The sequence below is a fragment of the Catharus ustulatus genome, chromosome 6, assembly GCF_009819885.2.
Source record: "Catharus ustulatus isolate bCatUst1 chromosome 6, bCatUst1.pri.v2, whole genome shotgun sequence".
NCBI lineage: Eukaryota > Metazoa > Chordata > Aves > Passeriformes > Turdidae > Catharus > Catharus ustulatus.
The window spans coordinates 45,141,519-45,164,473 of NC_046226.1; the positions used below are offsets into that span (position 1 = coordinate 45,141,519).

At 41.4% G+C, this 22,955-nt stretch overlaps 1 protein-coding gene across 2 annotated transcripts in view; it reads right to left on the minus strand.

Annotated features, from left to right (window-relative positions):
- LRP5 (LDL receptor related protein 5) overlaps nt 1-22,955 on the minus strand; it is a 137,345-nt gene that overhangs the window by 47,291 nt on the left and 67,099 nt on the right. The window lies entirely within an intron of this gene.

Below are 22,955 nucleotides of genomic sequence, written 5' to 3' on the forward strand. Positions count from 1 at the left end.
TATTGGTCATTCATTTATTTTTGTGGGTGTAATGCATCTTATGAATACAGCTAGCTTGATTACCCTTGGACAAAGCATTCAGGCAGAACTTGAAGCCCACATAACACTACTTTTTCACGTAGCCTTTTCTGTGGCAATGTCAATGACAACCTACACAGACTGTACCAAAATATCCTGCATGGAGAACAATGCCAAGGCACCTGCACATGCTGGGTACCACCCAGCTGGAAAGCACTTGGCAGAGAAGGATTGGGGGGTCCTGGTGGAGACCAACACGTGCCCCTGCTGCAAGGAAGGTGATGGTAACCTGGGCTGCATCAGCAGGAGTGCTGCCAGCAGGTGAGGGGAGGAAATCCTCCTCTACTCAGCACTGGTGAGGTTTCCCCTGGATTAACATGTCCAGTTCCACGCTCCTCAGCACAAAAAGATGTGGATGTGCTGGTGTGAGCACAGCAAAAGGCTACCAAGGTAATTAACATCTTTCTTATGAAGAAAAAAAGCTGAAGGAGATGTGTCTATTTAGCCTGGAGAAGGCTCAGGGGGAAATCTCATGAATGTATGTATATACCTGCAGGAAAGGAGTGAAAAATGCATTTCTTGTAGTTCCCAGTGACAGCACCAGCAGCTATGAACTCAGACTCAAATCCAAGTGGCACCCTCTGAGCATCAGGAAATACTATTTCACTGTGAGACTGGCCAAGCCATAGCACAGGGTGCCCAGGGAGGCTGTGGAGTCTCCATTCTTGGAGATACTCAGAAGTTACGTGGTTTGGGCAACCAGTTCTAGGTGGCCCTGCTTGAGCATGGGGGCTGGATGTGACCTCCAGAGGTCCCTTCCTGCATCAACCATTCTGGGATTCTGGGGCTGCTGTTTAATAAAGCCCTTTTAAACTAAAAACCAAGGAGATGAGTGCTTCCCACCTCCACTATTTGTACTCCACCTTGTACTCTGTAAATCCCTTCACGCTGTGGTCTCCAGCACATATGGAATCCATTGTGAACAGACAATCTGCCAGCTCTGAAAACAGCAATGCTGTTAAAAAACAAGAAACTTCAACCCTGCTTTTGGCACAATAATGTTAGTAAGTCTTAAACATAACCACAAGAGGGGAAAAAAAAATAAAGCAGCACCTTTCTTTTTGATTGATATAATTAGATTAAGGGGGGGGAAAAGCTGCAGCGTGGCAAGTTACAGAACTTCAAATTTCTTTTCCAGATTAAAAAAAAGTACCTCAGAGTTTAGTCTTACAGAGTAAACTTAGGTTTCAGATATATTTCCAAGCATTGTTTAAAACTTATGTATAGTTAACAATGTAAAATTTCTGTCTGTTTTTGCTATCTAGAGGTAATTACCAGCCCACAGGAGTGAAGTCTCCCACATAGCCTAAAGTTGCGTCTTTCTAGAGAGTCTTTGTAAGCATATTTTGAAGAAAAAATAGGTAACAACCCACTCTTGAAATCTTGTTTCTCTTGTAGTCCCACACCTTTTCATATACTTGACAAAATATTCAGTAGTGGAAGAGGAAGAGTATCTGCAGTATCATCACAGATTACAGAAGACTTTTTGTCATATCTGTGTGGTTTCACTGAATTAACAAACCTCACTGTAATGCACTAAAAAAATCTGAGGAATTGTTATCGTTGGGCAAACCTGTATGCCACATGTCAGACTAGCAGGAGACTTCACACAAGCATGTCCTGGATCTGAAAGTCATTTTGACATAGTAATGAAAAAAACCTCTTGACAACAACAGACTGTTACCAAAGAGCTCTTGTGATCATAGTTTGAGACACAGGTGTCAGACTCAGTTTCTGACATATCAAGAGAACAGAATACTAGGTAATAAATATTTCTCAGATTATTATCCTCCTCTTATTCTACATTAATTTTAGGAAAGCACTTGCATACTTTAAATCTGTTCTTCCTAGAGCTTGTGGTTAACGAAACCAAACTACTTAGCTGCCTTGTCATCTGAATTATTGAAAAAGCACACAACTGTGGGGTAGGGTAGAGCTTCCTATCCAAAGGCCATGGTTTCAGTGGCTCCCAGTGCCCTGTTCAGGGCACCACTGATCTCCCCCAGTGTCTGCAGGCTCAGGCACCTCCTCTATGCATACACACATGGACCATGCAAAAGTACTTCTCCTCTAAGAGATCACTTTTTACAATGGAATAAACAACAAAAAAGAAGTGTAACATCTGATTTTAGTGTTGCAGTCGCTGTCTTCTCTTTGAGAACTGTATAAGTATTCGAGCACCCTTTTTTGGCTGTGTGGTTAAGAGGCAGTCTACCTCAACATACCACAGCTAATATTCCACTCACTCCTACAGCCAACTTTAAAACAAAGCAGCTCATAAAAAGGCTAGACAGTCTGTTTAGCTACCTTCTGCCTTTTCATTTAAGAAGGCTGCTGCAAAAGCACAGCAGATACTCAGAATGAGACACTGGGTTGCATTCATAGTTCATGAGTATAAACCATTCCCTCCAGCCTCTCACTCAAGGGCTGAGTCCAGCTCCAGAGAACGATGGCTGAGGTCCATGTCTTGAAAACATGGCACCTGCAGGGCTCTGGGTATTAAGCTCACAGTACCAGCTGAACCACTGGGCTGTGGAGACACCCCCTCTGCCCTTTACCACAGACCTCTGCCAACCCTGCATGGCATTTCACGGATTTCTCATTTAGCAACCTCAGTAATTGTCAATGGTTTTTATTTCCATGATAATCTCTACCAAGTTTCAGGCCTGCAAATGGACACAAATATTCAACTTCTTTTCTGAAGTTAGATTTAGACTTTGGCTCAAACAGCAGGGTCCCTACACTAGTGAAGCATTCTATTCCTGCTCCAAAAGTGGCTCAGCATTCCTGCTTTAGCTCCAGCTATCCTTTTAATCTCATACCTTGCACAGCACTCCTGGCTTTATAGCTGCTGTGCCATTCACTGGAAAGCACAGAATGAAAGGGTGTGTTTCAGGGATGAGACTTTCCTCATCAAAAACCTGGTCCTTGGATGTCCACCTGCACATTTTTAGTCTGCTCATGTTTTATTTTTATTTATTTATAATCTGGTGATAGTCATTAATTTCTACACACCAATCCATCAGTGTCCCTTGGGCAGGATCTCCCACTGAGGCACCCCCAGTGCCTCCACCACTGCTGACAGAACAATGGCAATGGGGAATGCAAACCAACAGCCACCTAACAGACTCTGACACAGAAAAAACCGCACTCTTTCAACTGTGAGAGTTAATTCCAATCACCTGACTTCTGCAAAGAGGAAGCAAACTTGTATGTCCAGAAACAAATGATCTGTAGATAGACACAGGGCAATGGTGATCAGGGATTTAGTTCCAGAAAAGAGAAAATACCTTGCACAGCAGCTGCTCTGTGGTCCAGTGTGTCCTTCCCCAGAGAGCAGAGAATTCTCAAAGTAGCTGTGAAGCATCAACAACCCTGGGTAGGTCAGTGCCACTGTCAGAGGTGCAGATGCACATTTTTTATTTTTGTGGGTCTGGACTTAAACACCAAGTTCTGCTGTTTTTTAGACTCTATTTGAGCATGGCAAATGTGGTCACTGCTCAGAAATAGCTCAAGATGGGACCTAGATGGTTTGCAGTATCTGAGAGGGACCAGTAGAAAGGTGCTTCTTGTTTTGGAGAGAAAGGAAGATCTTTTCTCCAGTTCACTGCCCACAACACCCAGTCAGAACTGTGGGATCTGACTGTGCTCACCTCAGCTGCCGAGGGTCACAAAATCTTTCTCCTCTCCATCAAGTCACTGCTGGTATGACCCCAACCCACATTACACCCTCAGACAGAGTAGAAGGTGAGTTTGGTAGGGAACTTTGGTCACAGCAGAGCTCAAGGGAAAGGAGCAAAGCAGAACCAGGGAGACAGATGCCAAAAGTGGCCAACAAAAATGAGCCTACTACTCTGGTTGGGGACACAGCTGGAACACAGCCAACATTAAGTACTTATTTAAAAAAAAAAAAAGAAATCAAGAGCTAAATCACTAATTGCACCTTCACTGTTAACACTCACCATTTTCTCCAAATGTCATCCTTCCTGATTCTATAAGTTTCTGGAGACTCACAAACCTTCTGTTTTACTCTGTGTGGAAGAAGAAGGATGACTCCTTCCTTTGTTCCTGCTACTGGCCACCTGCAAGACTGAACTAGTCTCTTCACTTCAGTGCTTGTGTCTCTTCCTCTCCTTTTTTGTTTTGTCTATTTAGCTATTTAGCTTTGGGGCTTTGTGGGTGGCTGCTTGGGTATTGTGCTAGGTTTGTGGGTTTTTGGGGTTGTTTTTGCTGTTTTTCAAATTTTTGGTGTGCGTGTGTGTGTGGGGAAAATGTGTTGTAATTTTTATTTGGCACTCTACTTATATCTTCAGCTCTTGGGAGACACTGGGACGGAAATCTGGCCTAAATTGAAATAGAAATGTTTTAAGTACTCTGGGTTTCAGAGAAATTCCAAAAATGTAACATGAATCCCTGAAAGCCTTCAAAGATAAGGGCAAAAAGCAAGCTGCAGAAAGTCATTTTAAGTCCCCACTTTTAAGCAGATCTTTAGGAAGAAGAGCTGTTACATGCATGAGCTGTACTGCCTGGGGCAATGGGACAAACCCGGGTCTGGGTTTAGTAACACTGGAACACCCACACACTGTGATTTCAGGCTGTGACTGGCATCAGCAACCCAAATTAAAAAAATAAAATTAAAATCTTCATTTTCTCCCTATCAGGAACTTTCTCATGAAAACATACCTTGAGTAAAGGCTTGAAAAGTTTCAGGATCTGGCTATATGTATGTGTGTGCCTATGTATTCACACAGACACACATACAAATATATACAAATGTATATATATACATATATATTTCTCTGTGTGCATGTATGTGCATGTGTGTGTTCCTAATATGTTTTCAGAAATCCTGTTTCCTGTTGGAAGATTCAAAGACACAAATAACCCACCCATAGACAAATCAGTTTCATATTCTTTACTTCTCAAGCCAAATTTTCCTGGCTATGTATAATGAGATTTTACATTCTTTGTGCTTCATTGACTAATTAGATCAATGCAGGCTACTCCCCCTGTCCCTCCCTTTTTGTAGTAGGGACTTTCATTGCCTGTAGCTACACAAGTGTGGTTGCTTTTGCCAAATACTTGGAGATACTGCTAATGGCTTCATTTGAACTCTGCATTGCTGCATATTAGTATGGAGGAGGGTGGGTTGTGTATTTTAATCCATACAGTGATCGCTTTGATGTTGTTTGTAATGAGGAATATGGGTTTATTTATACATATCAGAGCTGTTATAGGAATTTGTGCTTCCCAAAGGATTAGATTTCCACTATCAAACAAAACACAGTGTATACTTAGAAGAAGGGGGAGGCTAACTAGAGGTCAATTTTCCACTCACAAACTACAGTGCTCACCCTCTCTCTCAGCTCTTTCCATCCATGGACCCAAACATTTTGAACAGAAAGCTATCAGTTATCCCCATGTTGCATACAAGAAAACACTCAGGACACCACCACACACTGCTGTAGTTCACATGGATGGGTAATGTAGCATTAGTGAAATCACAGGAGCCCCTGCTGCCTCCAGATTGACACTACCACACACACATTTAAAAAAAACCACACAGGAACTACCAAAAATAAAGATGTAAGTTTTACATCCTTGACAGACAGTGGATAGGGGAGTAGAAAGGATGAAGTTTAAGGGAAGGGTTGGCTGAACATGTTTCTAAAAGGAATACAAAAAATTTAACCAAGGGACTATGTATGGCTCCTTCTTATTCCAAATGCTGAGACTACAAAACTGCAGCACTGCTATTTTCTCCCTTCAGAAGCCCAAAGTCAATGTACAAATCACTGCAATTATTTAATCTTGAAATTAGGCATTTATGCCAGAGGTAAAAATAAAACTGCATCTCCACAGTATAGAAAAATTGTATCTCACTGCTGATCTCCAGGGTCAAATACTTAGCACCCAAGACAGGGATAACTGTTCAGGAAAATGAAAACTAACTCACCATTAAATGAAATTTCTGACACAGCTCACTCCCATGTAAATTTAAGCCCAACTGTGTACCAGGTCTCAATATACAAAAGGCTGGAAAATAAATCTGTCTTGCTAAACTGAGTTTTGCCTCCCTGCTGCAGGGGTTTTTATCATTTCAGCTTCACAAATTCCTCTTAGTGTCATTTAAATATTTACTTTTAACATGAGGATCTTTTAAAATTACAGTACCTGGCACTTATAAGGGAGAAAGCCCTTTCCAGAATACTTTGTGGACTCTCTAGAGCTCCCTTTTCAGAACATATCTGCTTGGGGTGTAGCTTTGTCTCTTCTATTCAATACCAAGTTTTGACCAGCTTAGTTACTTACATTCTGGTGGAAAGAAATCATGAGGGTCAAAGTAGAGGGGAGAGAGAGCAATGGTGTGACAGACCTGGTAGAAAAGGCAGAGTAAGACACACTGCAGAGCTATGGAAGGAAGAGGGCTCACAGACAATACCTGGAGAGCCCTGGGGTGCCAGAACTGTGCTCTGCACTCAGTGCTGTGTGAGAAAGTCTTTTCCTCTGAGCCAGGGAGCAGCACATATCCCAATAGAAAGCTCCTGTAGCTGCTTGTTTACTTAGGGAATGCAAACACCCTCTGAGTAAAACCTCACAGCACTGCTGGGAGACAGGACTCACCAGCATCGTTCTCCCATGAGCCAAGTGTCCATGGTGAAGTGGCACAGTGCCTCTCTGCAGCACAGGGGAGGGACAGACAGACACCCCCAGTCCCTGTGCCCAGCACTGCTCCAGCCCCAGCTGAGCACACGGGGTTTTACCTGCTGCACAAAACCCTTCAGGCCAGGTCTGAGCCTCAGCTCCCAGCTCACTGGCAGCAAGGATGACAAACCAGGTCACAGAGATGCTGCACAGAACCCTGTGTGCCAGCAGAGGTACAGACTCATGGAGAACCTCTTCCCTGGTTTTATTAAACAAGGCTGAAAGCAAGAGAGAGCATCGAAACAGACCAGAATAATGAAATTTGTACCCCTAGGCACCAAATTGACTTGAAAGAACAGCATTTTTAACAACCATTCCACACATCTATTGGAAATGTATGGGGGTTTTGAGCATGAGGACATGGGAGGAGGCAGACACTGTGACTACAAAAATATCAGTTTCCTGTTTAAATCTGGGACTGTATTTAGACTTGATGGCTTATCATCTGAGAAGTTTCTCTGGATATAGGGAAGGTTGGTTTGTTTACATCAAGGATAATACAGTTTCCTGACTTGGATCACAGTGTTTATATTTGCCAATTTCATGTCAATGGTGAGTTAAAAAATCAACTCATTTACTCAAAGACTGCCTGTGGTGAACTTATTCAGTACATCCAACCTCAATTCTTTTTATAAAAGGATTGGCCATTTCCACACAAAAAATACTTCAAATTTTGGGAATGCTTGGACTGTGCAGCTGTTACGCAGTAAACTATTAGATACTTAGAGGAAATTCCTCTCAAAAAGGAAGCTGAAGCTGGTTTGATCAGAGATAGGAGACTTCCCATGACCTTCCACTGCCTGTATCTTGATGTCCATGTCAGAGTTCCAACTCTATGTTCAAACACATGAGACTTTTTTACCCCCTGACCATGAACAGCTTCTCTAAGGAGCTGTCAGAAGAAGCTGCAACATGGACACAAAAGTAAATGCAAACAGCTAGGGTGAAAACTTTAACCCACTTATTTAAAAGACACCAGGGTGAGAAGTTGACAAGATGATTTTGGCTCTTCTAGTACTCACCTCTCCAAAGGAGAAGATATCTGAGAACTTACTGAAATTAATTTCATTTCACTCTTTGCTGGAGTCTCTAATGGAAAAGCTCGAGTTGATTCACTTCAAATCACCAAGGTTGAAAAGGACATTGGTTCTCAAGCTGATTCACCTATGGATTTGTTGCTCAAGAACTCAAAGAGAAGCAAGGATCCAGATGTTATAAATAAACTGTTAGAGTCTCAAGTGCTGAGATAAACCTGTCAGATGTCAACAGAGGACAGGCACAAAGGGCCTCTTCATCCTCTCATACAAATAGTTGTTTTGGCATCTTTTGGCAGAAAAATGTGCATTTGTACCAAGTTTAATCTGGAGAAAAAGAAATTAACTCATAGCATGAGGTATCCCACTCCATTTTGGAGATGAGACTTACCTGACATGTTTAAGAAGTCTGTCTGCTGCTCCATCACTGAATGATTTGTGTTTTATTATCAATCTATAGCAGCAAATTATCTTTCACCTCAGCCATCTTCTCCCTCCCAACCCTCACTGGCAATCTTTTGAGAACAATTTGTTATATGTTTTCAACTTCTTTGTCAAGATGGGATATCCACTAACAAAACCAACTTTAACTTTGCACTGACAAGATGTCCTGTGCTACTGGGTGCCTTATTACAATCACAAACCCAAACTTCCAAAAGCCAGGAAATAGGTAATGAAGGCAGACTGATACCTTTACTGTGTTCTTAAAAATGGTATTGATTGATTGATTGATTTTCATACATTGTAGTACAGTCAACAGGTAATTGATAACTATGGAAAAGACAATTTAAAAAGGACAGTTGTCTTGCAGATCTCAGAAGCAGAAGACAACAAAAACCACGGATGAGAAGCTCTTGACCACGCAGGGATGACATCAGGTGCACTGGTTCTGTGGAACACAGGGGATCTCTCCTCCCTGTGAAGTGTCCCCATAGTGGGAACAAACAGGTGACAGACAAGGTACAACTGTCCCAGGGGTGTTACATTCACACCAAAAGGAAACCCTGTTCATGCATAAGCACCATACAATGGCCACAGACCCACATTCCATAATGGCATGACTAAAAAACCTCAAAGCCAAGATGATGTTGCTTTTCTTGCCTGTATGGCCATGCCAGAAGCAAAAAGCAAATGCTTCTACCACGAACAATTTTGCCATCTGGTTTGCTGCTGAATCCTCAGAGGTGGATTCACAAGATCAGAACACAAAAAGCACAAGTCAAACCATACAGAAGAAAGAGCAAAGGCCAAAGGAGGGGCTGTGACACTCTGCAGAGACACCTTTAATCTCATTTGCTGGCAACAGTAAGTTTGCATTGAGGTAGCATTTCATAAACCTTAAATTAGCAAGGCTTTAACAAACTGGAAAACTCTAACCCTTCTTCCACTGCAGGGGCACAAGATGCTGAAACACTCAGCCAAAGGTCTTGCAGCAAGTCAGTACAAGTACCACCTACTTTTGTCCCCTGGGGATCTACTTTATGCTGGAAGATTTCCCCAGTGCAGCTCTGCCAGAAACACCCACTAGCAGAGGAACATCTTGTACTGAAGGAAGGAGGAGGGATGGTGCTCCCAGGATAACACAAGTGCTCTGAGAAAATGACCTTCCTCACACAGGCTGAAGGACACGACTTCTTCCACACTCCCAACCTCCCCAACGCCTAGGCCTGGCCCAAGTCCCAAATCCGACCATCTCCCAGCTGTTCACTTAATGTCTCAATCTAATAATCTGTAAAGTTAAGCAGGGAACATCAGTGCCCTTCACAAGAGCTCTTTAACTTTGTAGAACTGGGTGGTGCAAACTTTAATCCTTCTCTAAAAAGTACTTATGTTTCACTGCCCCACAAGACACTCTAGAAAGTTGCTGCAAAATACAGGCTCTCCCTAGGGGAACAAATCCAAGGCTGGACTTTATTAAACCTCTGCTAAACACAACCAGCCTATAAGAAAAAAAAAACAACAAAACAAACCCCCAAACCCATGAGTCTTGCAAGTACTCCTCTGGGAGAATCTTCAGAAAGTTCTGGTTCTGACCTCTGTCACCTCCAAGATTCTCTAGGGAATCTGGCATTACTTGGTCATTCTTCTGTGCCCAACATTTCTGAATCACTAAGGCAACATCACACCTTAGGCAGGTCTTTCCATTTTCAAGCAGGAATTCAGTAGAGTGATGTACATTTCCTGTACTCTTTTCCTAGTTTGGACTAGCAGAAATTTCCAAAGCACAGCACAGCCTTTATGAGTAACTTCCAATCTAAGCATAAATTCACAGCCACAAGATTTTCCCAGCTGCAGCAGTTTCTACACAAGCTGTCCAGGTGAAAATTTGCTTAAGTTGCTTAAGTTGGCATTATTTTTGTGGGAGCTGTGCAAACAAATGCAAACAATTCTCTTTTTAATGCTCTTGACAAATATTTCACTTGCATTTTATCAAAGACACATTTCTGTGCTTTCAGTCCAGGTCCTGCTTCATGTTGCTACATGCAGGGAGTACTGGCTCTACATTCAGCTGCTGGTTGCAGCCTCTCTTCAAAACATTTTTACTGATTTGATTTAATAATATACCACCCATTAATACTCTGATCAGACAGCAGGCTTGGGTAGTGCAGTTATTCCCAGTGAGGATGAACCCTCACCAGAAATGTTCAGAAAGGGCTTTACAGTTAGAACAAGGTGTGTAGATTGTCCTGTGCTGCTGTATGACAATACCACTTATCAGTGGAAAGCACAGGTTCTTTTTTGACAAAGAAACAAAACTGCTTTCTCTTACAATGAAAAAACCTGACACCTGCCAAATCACCAGTTCATTAAATGGTTCACAGATGTCCATCTCAAAACCATTTAACAGCATGGGACCCATACACTGCTCCACACTGAGGTCCCTCTAGTGGCACTGAAGTCACCCATCCACATGCCACAGCCAAAGTGGATGACACCCACCCTGCCACAAAGGTGCACAGCTCACACTTCTGCACTGTGCCTACCAGGCTGGACAGCAAACCACAGGTAATATTCCTTCCTTACCCCAGATCCTCCTGAGCCTGCATACACATACAAGGCACATCAAGAACCTCTTAAAAATAGACTTTCTGTATCAGCTCAGACAACAGTGTCATGCCTCCAGATGTGGCCAAGGTGAATAGTGAATAATTCTTGGTTTTACACAAGACACAGAAACTGACTCCTACAGGAATGCATCTGGAGCCATGAGAGCTGACAATACTGCTACCTCACAGGGTCAGACTGAAGAAAAGCAAAGGAACACAGAAGTAGTCAGTAAAAATAGCATTAAAATTAAAAAAAATATTTTTATTTCTATCTTACCTCACTGGAAAAAGCAATTACATCACTTTCATTGTGCACAGGCAACACAGAATTTGGATGAGACAAACAGCCATGGTTTCTGGGTTAAGAAACACTCACATATGAGAGCATAGAGGACCAGAAGGTAAATTAGAGGACTGACCATCCACACTGTTTGAGCACAATTTGTAAAACCCTTCTAACTGCTAAGAGAAGCAAGACCTGAAACCAAACCAGATCTTTCATCACAGACATTGGTGAAATTGATGCATGGAGTTTGTTAATTGTGATTATCTGATGAAACAGATCCATCCTGAGATGTTTCCAAGAGGCATGGGGTTTGAGTGGTGCCCTTGCTGATGTAGATCTGTGTTAACTGCTGGGGCCTTGAACAGGTGCACAGGCTACAGGAATGGAAGGTGACAGCAGGGCAGCTGGGGCCACAACCTCACTGCCTGAACCAGCCTGACAAGGACAAACCCCAGGGAAGGGGAACAAAAACCAGTTCTACTCTCCCAGAGACAGATCTCACCTGACTTCTCTCCAAGGACACAGCTTTTGTGTCCAGGGCCTCACCTGTGCTTCACCTGCTAGGTGACAGCAATGGGGTTTGCAAAATAAGACTAAAATATTAATATATGTGACCAAAAAAGGGCAGTTTTACATTAGAAGCAACTACCTAGGTCCTACTGATGTCCTTCCTGGAAAGTTTCTTCTTGCCTTAAATTTGCCAAAAAATTTTGATGTTTTAACAAGGAATAAAACCATAACCAGGAGAAAAATGTACTCTGTCCTTGTCACCCATTTTACAAATCACAACCTTTAACTTTTAAACACATAAAATGATCTTAGCAATAAATTTAAAAAGCACATAATGCAAAATCTCATATAATCACGAACTAGTGGACAACATAATTAAACCAGTGCAATATTTGATCTAGCAAAAAAATGTATTTTTTTTAGCTGGAAAGTAACTTTAAGTCAAGTGAAAAACTCAAAGGCAACTCAGATGATTAACTGGCAAAACATAACCTGAGCAATCACTTGTCCTTCTAAACTAAGAGCTCTGCTAAAAGGGATTTATAAGGGTAAAACACCCCATGAAGCAAAGTTCAAGTTAAGAAGCAGGAGAAAATTTGCTGTAAGAATACAATCTAAGATGGGAATAGTACCAGGCAAATTTTACAGCTGTGAGTGGATGGTAGGTGGCATGTACAAGGCAGCTTTAAAAGCTGGACTGAAGTCACCAGAGGCAGGGCAAGATGAAAAAGAGCCCACTGTGTTCTTACAATGGCTCACCAGAGGGTCCTGAGGGAAAGCAAGGTGACAGAAATACCTACACCAGCTGCAAATGCAAGGGGACAGAGGTCCATCAGGGCTGAAGTCAGCCACACAATAAAGGTGACAAGGGAAACAGAGCACCCCAGACAGAAACCAGAGCAGACAGGACGTGAAATGACAATGATGAAATGACAAGGATCAGGATGTCCCAACAGTCGCAGTCAGGAGAAGGAAATGACCAACTCCACTATACTTCTCTACAAAGTTTGTTATGTATTTGTCCAGCTATGAAAAACTCACTTGAATGGCACTGACCATCAGTTTTAAGCTAAGAAATTTACAATTTAGAAAACTACCAAGAAATTAAATATTATAGAATCTCTCATCTCCTTAGTCTGCTTGGTGACTGCTTAAAAACTGCTTTCCTGGTCTGGCCAAAGAGCACATTTCTTTTTCTGCTTTTCCTCCCTTCCACTAGAAATGTGAACAGTACCAGCATCCTGCTCCCTTTATTTCCTGCCTGTTCACTGTTGCTCTCATTTTTACATTAGCACTAATGCAAAAACCACTGCAAACCATGCACAGGCTGGGCTTTAAAAAAACAAGGTATTCGTCAACCTTTTAATTCCTCTGTGAAACAAAGGAAGAGAAAAACCACTCACACAACGAGGTTTCCATAAGTAATGGAAAGAGCAATGCAAAGACTCTATAGACCCATTCTTTAAAAACTATGAACAGGGAAAAGAAGACTATGAAAAAGGCTGCCCTTGCTAGTTTTTTGAAGGTAGGAAAAAAACGTGAAACAAAAGGTCCAAGGAGAAAATAAGAAGCAGTTTTCAAAATAACGTCACACAAAACACCACTGTGTTAGGAGAAAAAAAGGGGAAAGGGTGGAAGAAAAAAGGAGGAGAAAAAGAAAAAAAAAAGGGGGGGGGGAGAAAAAAAAAGTGGGGGGAAGAAAAAAGAGGTGAAAAAGGAAAAAAAGCCAATCCAACAGCTTGAGTGCTAGGGTCGTTAACACTGCCAACTCACAAACCTGTCAAACATTTTCCTCCCATCTCCTATGTGTCTTTCTTCAATACTACAGTCCTTCTGAAAGGGGGAGGCAGAAGAGAAATGACTGCACTGCATTTACATAACTGCACAACACGGGAGATTTATCAGCATTTTTTAACAGCCAAATCAGCCAAACAAATTGTCTGCAGAACTGCAACAGTAACCTACTGGAGCTCTCACCATCGGCAACATCACAAGTGTGTTGGAAGAATCAAATCTTTTATTATAAAAATCAATCACAATTCCCATTCTGTTTCTTGATCCCTTAAAAAAAAAAAAAAAAAAAAAAAAAAAGCCACAAAAACCTGAGTGCTGCTAATTTAGCCTTCTCACTAAAGAATGAATACCAGATAAAAAGGGAGCCGACAGCTGGCCCAGAGCCAAAAAGAAACCTTTCAGGCACAAAAATTGCCGAGAACAATGTTCTGCACTCCGAATTTTTATACATGCAAACTCTGTACAGACAAGACAGGCATATCTGGCAACATGGCCAAGAATATACATTTATGATGGAGTACACTGCCTTTTAAAAGGAGAAATAAATTAGAGATTAACGCCTTTTATGCAAGCTGCAAGGAGAAGAATTCCTGGAGCAATTCAATTCAGCTCAAGGAACAAGGCTTCTTTCAAAAAGTCACCCTTTAACTGGGAAGGGCGCTTCTTTGCAGGGAGTCTGAACTGAGAAATACGCAGCTCCTTGCTTTCTATTTATAGTCATTCAGGCAGTGAATAGCCTCATTCCAAATGCCACAAGGCATACTCACAACCTTTTATTCCAGAGACCTGATTTGTGTTTCATTTCAAAAAGTCCAGCCTGATGAGGGGAAAAAAAAAAAAAAGAAAAAAAAAAAAAAAAGAGGGAGGGAGAAAAACAGCAACGCGCCTTGCAACAGAAACTTTTCCCCCAACTTTTCCTTTATGAGGCTGGTGCTGCAAAGTGAGGAAAAGAGGCTGGGTTTTTATTTAGAAACCTTCCCTATGGGAAGGGAAAGAAAGTTCGAGCTTTGGAAGTGGATGCATTTTTACTCATTCAACGCTGAATGCCAGTTGCCCTGCAATTTAAGCAAGTCTGGGGGAAGGAGAAAAAGGAGTGAGGGGTGAAAGCATTTCAATTACTTGGCTTTGAAGACCCTTCTGAATGAGAAAGAGACAGAAAACACTTGTCAAATGCAAGTTCAAGTGAAAGCCACTTCTGCCAATGAAGTGTGCAGATGGCTGTGGGGGTTCCGCTGAACCCTAACTGGGCCTCTATTATGTCTTTATTGCTCACAAAAAGGCCAGGGTCACCTTCAGTTTAGAATAAGTTAGCATCCTTTCCCACAGAATGACTCTGGTCAATCAAGCCAAGCAAAGGAAGTCTTCCTTTGAGTGACTGCTATCCCATCAGTGCACTGAAGAATTTTTAGAAAGGATAAATAGACACAAAAACCTTTGGTCTCATCCACACCACCGACATTTAGCAGAAAAATTTCCCACCACTGCAGGCAATCCTGGGAGAACTCGGGTAGGCTGGTGGTGGCTGTCATGTGTGTCTGTTAGATTTCTCTCTCGTTAGGCCTGGATGATATGAGTCTAAAAATGGTACTGACAGCTTTCAAAATTTCACTAATAAGATGTGGCATGAAAAGCAAGTTCCACACCTTTATTTGTGGTGTGAGTTCTTCAGAAGCATGGGAACCTCGCCAGGCCAGCCCAGCACACCACACCAACTTTCCTGTTTCTTACAGCATCCACATTTCATGTGTTTCACAAGCAAAACTTGCAGAAATACGTGCTGGTAGGTACCTGTGGTACCATCACTTGCCCTCCCAGTGTTGCTCAAGACAATCCAGCTGGAACATTCCAATATGATGTCCTGTGGTGTTGTGAAATATCATCACTAATGCAGATGGCCTTAAAAAAAATGACCCAACAAAGCTGAAATAGGAGGCTGGAATTTGTGTTTGTGGCAAAAACATTTCTGTATTCTTCATTTAAGAAGTTCACACCTAAGGTTGCTAAACACCAAGAAAGGGCTCAAAGAAGAGAAGAGAAAGGACTTATTTCCCAGTGAACATTTAGTTCCCAAACTATGGTGAAAAACTGTTCACAACTACCTTCAAAACATCAGAGAAACAAGTCTCTTCCAACACTGCTGTAAGACAGCATTCATGGGATAACAACTCCTGGGCAGCAAAAATCACCTTCCCTCTAGGTTAGAGGTAAGCTCTATGGCAAATTCAGCATTTTTCTTGGGAAAATACAGAAGAAAGTAGGAAAAATAAATCATAATAGGTAACAGTATTTAAAGGAAATCACTCATAGCTATTGGCAAACAATACAACAAGTGACTTCAAGAAGATTACCAAGTTAGAACCTCTCTCAACTATCCTACCTGCTAGTCTGACAAACTCAAAGTTACTCCAACTTCCAAAGAAGCCAACTTTTCCTCAGCAATTGGAAAAACACATACTTGTTCTGTGCTAGAATATACACCAGGTTCTCTAAAAGGAGGACTCATTTCCACACATCATAGGCACAGAAGCCTTTGTACCACTACACACAAAATCTCTCTCTTAAATCCAGAAAGCTGACCCCAGCAATGGAAGTAAAGCAGAATTCTCTCCCTAGCAAGAGGAAAAGGGTGATTTGGAATCAGCCTAAAATAATTCTTCAGGGAGAAAGGAGAGCCCCAAACATGTAAAACTCAAATAATTCTTCAACTTTGTAGTTTAATACATCCTCAGGATTTCCTCTCGATAAATATGGCAAAAGCTGCACATACAGAAGTAATTTCTGAGCACTCCACAATGACCAAATTTAGAAGCTGCCTGTCAGTTGCTTCTTTTTTAAGTTGTCCCTTTAAAAGAATAGTACAAAACAAAAGAGTTCCTGGCTAATTATACAAGATTTAGAGGTTTTCATGGCAATACAGCAGCTCTAATAAATCCCAAATTGTTACAGATTAATTTAAATTCATTCTGGTAGAAATTTGAGTGTGGAAAGATTCAAAAGAGTATTTAAACTGGCAGTATTTAAGCTGTGTATTTTTTCACTTTGAACTTATTTGATACAGTACCAAGCAGGGCATACAAAAGTTTAAGAGACTCTCTGATCAAAACCATCCTATAGAGGGATCTCATTCAATCAAAACATTATTTGAGGGTTTTCTACTAGTGCATGAAATGACATGACTAACACAGGCCACATCTCCTGTACCATCTATGCGGGGCAAGAAGTCCCTGCTGCAACTGCTTCTACACAATGGGGTTTTGCTGCAAGGTTGGTTTTGCTCTGCTTCTTTACAGATGAGAATTTCTGGTTATTTATGATGCTGAAGGCAAGGTCAACTAATTTGAACTTTGCACTTGGAACAGAGAAGCAGAACTCCTTGATGTTTTTCAGTCCCTGAAAACTGGGGAAGGGGGAAAGAGAGAAGGCTAATCCAGTATCTCAGCACAGCCTCCAAGAAAAAATTCTCTTTACTACAGAAAAGATTCGCCTTTATTGTGGAAAATCCATTTATGCTCAACAGTAGCCCAGACAACAGTCCTCACTTCAGACACGTAGCTGCCTCCTCCATATGTATGGCCTAGGCTGTGAAGAGAAGAACTGGCAGCTTGAATTTGATTTGCAGTTAGTTATCTGGGAAATCTCAGCTTAAAGAATTAAAAGGTGCTCATGGCACCTCATGCTGCCAAGGAGACAAGGTACATACCTTGAGGACTGAAGCCTCCACACCCCTGTCAACTGGGCTGCTGCATTTCAGAGACAAGATGATAACGACCAGACTAATTGAGGCTAGGTCATCACTCACCTGCAGAGGCACTCCACCATCCCACCCCATCCTATCATCCATCGTGAACAGCAGAAAAAAATTTTCTCAAGAAAATTTTGCTGAAGAATGGAAAGTTTTATGTATCTCCAAAAGCACTACTGAACACAGGATGGAAACAGCTACAGCTTGGATGTGTTCCTTATAATAAACCCTTTCTTCTTCAACACTGTCACACCTGTCACTTGCTCAGGGCTCAGATACAAGTTCACCTGGCAGCTAACACTGAAAAGGGACAGGAAGAAATTCACCTTCATAGGTTTATCTTCTTCCCTTTGGTCAACGAGTCTCTCTGCTCTGTGAACACTTCCTTTCTACTTAGCTTAGAGCAGAAAGGTGTGACCCTTCTGTTCTGATCTAAAGCATCTCATTCTGTGAAACTGGATCTGACTTCCACAGTTCCCACACTTGGCAAAAATCCTCTGAGAAGTAAACAAAGCTCATGTGGTGCAAGGTATAAAATAACATATTGAAATGCATAATTAAGCAGTAAGCAAAACACAGACAAACTGATCTTGTAATTAGAAGAGTAAAGCTAGAAGGCTCTATGCTCCTGAACAGGGTAAGTGCATTGTTTGTTGGCAGGTAGAGGCTGGCTATATTTCTGTGTTCCAGAAGGAGGTAGTATCACATCAGGAAATCCTGAATCACAGATGAGGGTTTAGAAACAAGTAACAGACTCAGAAGAGTTTAAATTCACTAAAAGCCATCAAGATCTGAAATCACTCCCCAATCTGACCTGCTGAGCATTACAGGTCACTGTATGTCATCTCAGCAGTCTGTTCCACACTACAGACTGGTGTGAACAAGGCTGGAGAAACTGCAACATCATTTCTATGACAGCAAATTAGTCAAGAAAGATCATTCCAAATATGCACGAGCAGAAAATTCATCATTGCAGAGGAATTTGAGACTCCACTAACATCCCTGGGAGTCTGAACTGGGGTGCTTAGTCCTGACCCCAAATCTGGTGATGAGTCTGGTGTTGCAAGCAGAACACAGGCAGATGAGAGATGGGGGATTCTTGAACAAGAGAGAATAAAGATCCCCTTCTCCTGGTTGCCAGGTTTCTTTTTTCTTCCTACAGGTGCACACCCCTGTGAGGCCTGACACGATTTAGTACGATTAGAATTTGTTTTAGTCAGAGCTCTCTTCCCTCCCAGAAAGTCTGTGTTCTATTCTCTGGGAAAAGCAAACATAACTGATTTGTCATCAGTCTTAAAGTGTAAGAACTGTCACAGAATTCACAAAACCACAAGGTTGGAAGAGACCTTCAAGACCATTGAGTCCAACCCATATCCTAACATCCCAATTAAACCATGGCACTGAGTGCCACATTTCTGTAAACACATCCAAGGATGGCGACTCTACCACCTCCCCAGGCAGACAATTCCAGTGTTTTATCACTCTTTCTGTAAAAAAGGAATCCTGTAACAAGATTTTAAGGTTGTCCTTCCTCCAAATGACTCCTCCCATCCATTCTACAGTGGCTATGTGGCTCCTGGTGTAAATCTGGTCCCAAACTCACCAGTACAGATTATATCCCTCCAGAAGCTTAAAAGGTAGTTGGTTATATACCAGGTCTTTGGACACTGTTACAGAGTTCTCACATGATAAAAGTTAGCTGCGCAGCTCCCTTCAAGCGAAACAAAAAAATCCCCATCCACCTACAACAGCATTCATGCTTGCTGGTTCCTCAAGCTAATCACAGAGCAATACAGAGGCCTAACAGCTACCTCAGATTAATAAAACCCAGTGTGTATAATGCTCACAAACCACAAAGACAATCCCCAACAAAAAAGTATACCCAACAGCCACAAACATGCACACATGTCACTCCACCAACAACAGCTTAATGCCAGTCAGGAGAGCAGAGCACTGCAAACAGAAAAACCAGAAGAGGCAGCACCCAGAGGAGCTGCAGGAACACAGTGCTGAACAGAGCTGTGTGAACTGCAGGGATGAACACGGGGTTTGCCAGCCCAACTCTGACATGTGCTAGTCAACATTAACACATTGTACATCAGCATCATGTGATGCATGTCACTTCAGAGATGTAGCACTTGCAGCTGGAAAGGATGTGATTTACTAATTTATCAGAAGTAAAAAATATAGGAAGTGGTAAAAAGCACAGGAGATACATATCTCATTCATCTAAGGACCACAGTATAAACTTCAATTAATAACATTTCTTTGCCACAGTTTTAAATTAAATGGAATTGAGTGTCACTGAAAAGTTTCCAAAAAAACCCACTGACACTAGGACTCTCTCACTATTATGAATCAAAGTGATTTTGTTAATGCACCTGCCTATTTAGACTGATCCAAGATTGCAGATCTGTTCTTTCAATCAAAGCATTCTTTATTTCTAAATCCATTTGACTTTTCTGTTCTCATGTAATAAAATAAATATGCAGTGTGGGAATTTTTACATTAATATAAGTCTAAACTAGGTCTTCTGAAATGCATTCATACTGAAAGAAAAACAATGCTTTGAGATTTTCACAACTAATTAGCATGTGGCAGTACATTTATATTAGTTGTTCTTCCTATAAGATTTGCTTATTTCAGTAGTAGTTTATTACTTTACATGGGGTTTTTTTAATCCTTTGCTGAAAAATGAAACACACACACAAAAATGTCTCATGTATAAACTAAATATTCCATCTTTTATGTCAAATAACTAGAAAATAAAGTGTAATACATGAAGTACACTTGGACTTGTTTAGAAAAACCAGCCTTAAGTTAGTTCAATTATTATTTTTTCTCCTCAGTACAACTGACTTCTACAAATCCTACTCCTATATTTAAGCTGCAAATTGTTCCAAATATCCTTATGTTATTATGCAGAATGTGGTCAACAACACACTAATTATAAAGCTTGCTTCCTGAAAATTCAAGGGCAGCCCACACAACTGCACCTTGGAAAGAAATTCTGGTGAGCTCCATGATCGTCATCTGGTGCTGAGTTACACTTTGAACTTAAAACACCCTACAAACTTGCAAAGACTTACTGTATGTGATATGTTATGGTGTATGTGATAGTTATGTGATTATGAAGCTCCCAGGAAAAAAACAAACAAGGGACATTTGTCAGAGGGGAAAGGGAAGAGGGGGATGAGGGGAAGCTGCCAGAAGGGATAGTCTGCCCAATACTTATTCCTAGAATATTGCACAAGCTCAACTAAAAAGCATATGTAATGACAGGCAGCTGAAAATTTCATAATTGCTCATTATGCAACTATACCTTAGGCACTTTAAGCAAATACTGAAGAAATAATACATGGGAAAACCTGGCTTGCCACCATTTTTTTTAAAGGAGAATTAGGAAACTGTACACGTGGGCCTTTGCTTCTCTCTCTGCTGGAACTCTGTAATCCTTATTAATCTGCTGTTTGTTCCTGGAAAGTAACTTTTCTCTGTCAGTAAAATCCAAAGTTCAGTTGGATTAATCCATGCCCTTTATTTGTAGCTGAAGCTGCGTCGACAAACACACGACTTTGACAGACATGACTCAAAATTTGCTATCTATTTTCTATTTGCCATACTCTTTGTCAAAGTAATTTTAAAAAATAAACTTAAAACCTGGGAACAATGTTACCACAGGGTGCCAAATTTGCAGCGAAAGCCCCGTAGGCTCCTGTCACACAAAATTTTGACAAGCCCTGCCAAGTGGTTTCTTCAGGATGCAAACTCTGCTTGCAAAGTGAGTGGGCCCTTTGTGTCACAGCTGAATGCTGCAGATGGGAAGGTCAGCAAAGGGGGTTTGACAGGAAAGGGTAACTGCTGTTTTCACCCTGTGAAGCTCTCCAAGCACAAATAAAACACAGTTTCCTGGTATAGGGAGATGCCTGGTACCCTCAACAGCTCTGCAGAGTTTATTTTCTAACTGAGGAAAAGAGCACCCAAAAGTAATGTCACAGTGTGTTACCAGAACTGAGCAAAACCACCCCTGAAACCAACCAACCCACCAGGGGCATTCACAGGACATTTCAAACCCGAGGTCCAGGAAAAACAGGACAGATGCCTTCAGCCTATCAAATTTCCAAGCTGTACAAAGTTCATTCACTGTTTAAGAACTTTAAATTCAAACAGGCCTTCCCAGTGAGAGTAAGATGACTCCCTGCAGATCTAAAATACCAGAAACCAGAGCAGCATACCAAGCAGAGATACACACAAATATGCACAAGCTATATTCACTCTTGTGTTTTGTTCCATGTCAATTGAAAGCAATTCTCAATTACAATCTAACAGCGATTTGGGATCCCATCTTCAGCACAGACAAGGCAGCACCTTCCTTACCTTCTGTGGTAGAATGGAGCTGCAGAGTGCAACTTTCTGAACTCTGTAGGGGCAAAATACTTGAAGACATTCTTCTTCAGAAGCACTCAGCACAAATCTGAATGTCATTTAAGATGAAGCAAGAACTCCTTCCTTGCAGTGCAGCAAGAGAGTAAACCACCCAAAATATCATCAGCTTTTTTTTTTCCTTTTGCTAACTAATGAGCTACAAAATAGAGCTTAATATCTATCATCCCGTTTATGCTGGTTTTAGGTGATAACAGAAACTGAATTTATCCAGCAACATGCTTCTAAGTAGTTTTGGGTGCCTGTTGGGAAAAAGAAAATTCCCAATACCCAGCTGGGTCAACTATAGTATAAAACATAAATATGTATCCTCAACTTGAAGTCAGCTGATTTTTGGTTCTGACAAGTTGTGGATGCAACATACACACAGACAGAACAAATCACTGAGACAGAGTGGCTGCTACTAAAATGGCACGTGCCTGGCAACAAAGCACAAGGAAACCCAGGAAAACGAGTATATGCTGAATTACTCCAGAGGCAAGTGAAACTGGAAATGCCCCACTTCAAATGACACACAGTGAGGTTTTGTGCACATCAGGGCCAGCAGAGTAGCACGAAAGAAAAAGTGAGTCAATAAAAAGCCCTTACATTGGTTTCTCTGGTTTCCCCAGACTTTGATGTCAAACCAAATAGGATTGCTAGATTTGCTGCCTGACAGTGAAGTGAGACAGACTGATTGCTTAACCCCATGAAACACAAGGCATAACTTTTACCACAGCTATAAAAGGTGGCATCTGCAATGTTCCCTGTCCTGCAAGCTGAAAGGCAAGGGGAGACAGGATCTCTCTGGTAGTCATCAAACTCAGTATTAGCTACTGCCAAACCCTGAAGTTAAATTTCTGGATAGCAGACAGTTTCCTCTCTTTCTGATGGCAAAATCTTTAGAAAGTGGTCATTCATCAAAATCTATCTGTCTAAACTATTTATCAAAAAATGTTGCATATGCTACTAGCCTAAACATTAAAACTCAATTGATTTCACAGGCCATGACCAAGGTAGAAATTTCCCTCCTCAAATTCAGGCACAGACTGCCTATATTGTTTTAAAAGCAGTAGGTGCATTAAAATTTACTTCTTGTCCACAAATCTACACACCACATAATCATTAATATCCTGAAATATGGCTTTCCAGGGCCTCCACATCCACTGGCACCTGTACACGAATCTTGCACTGTCTTTTGCATCCAGCAATTTTAGATAGCAGCTCCAAGCAACAAGCCAAAACATCTTTTAAACAAATTTTACCTGAGTGTCCCAATTTGTTGCAAAAGCCTCAGGTAAAACCTGTTATTTCAAGCAATTAAATTACACTTGGAG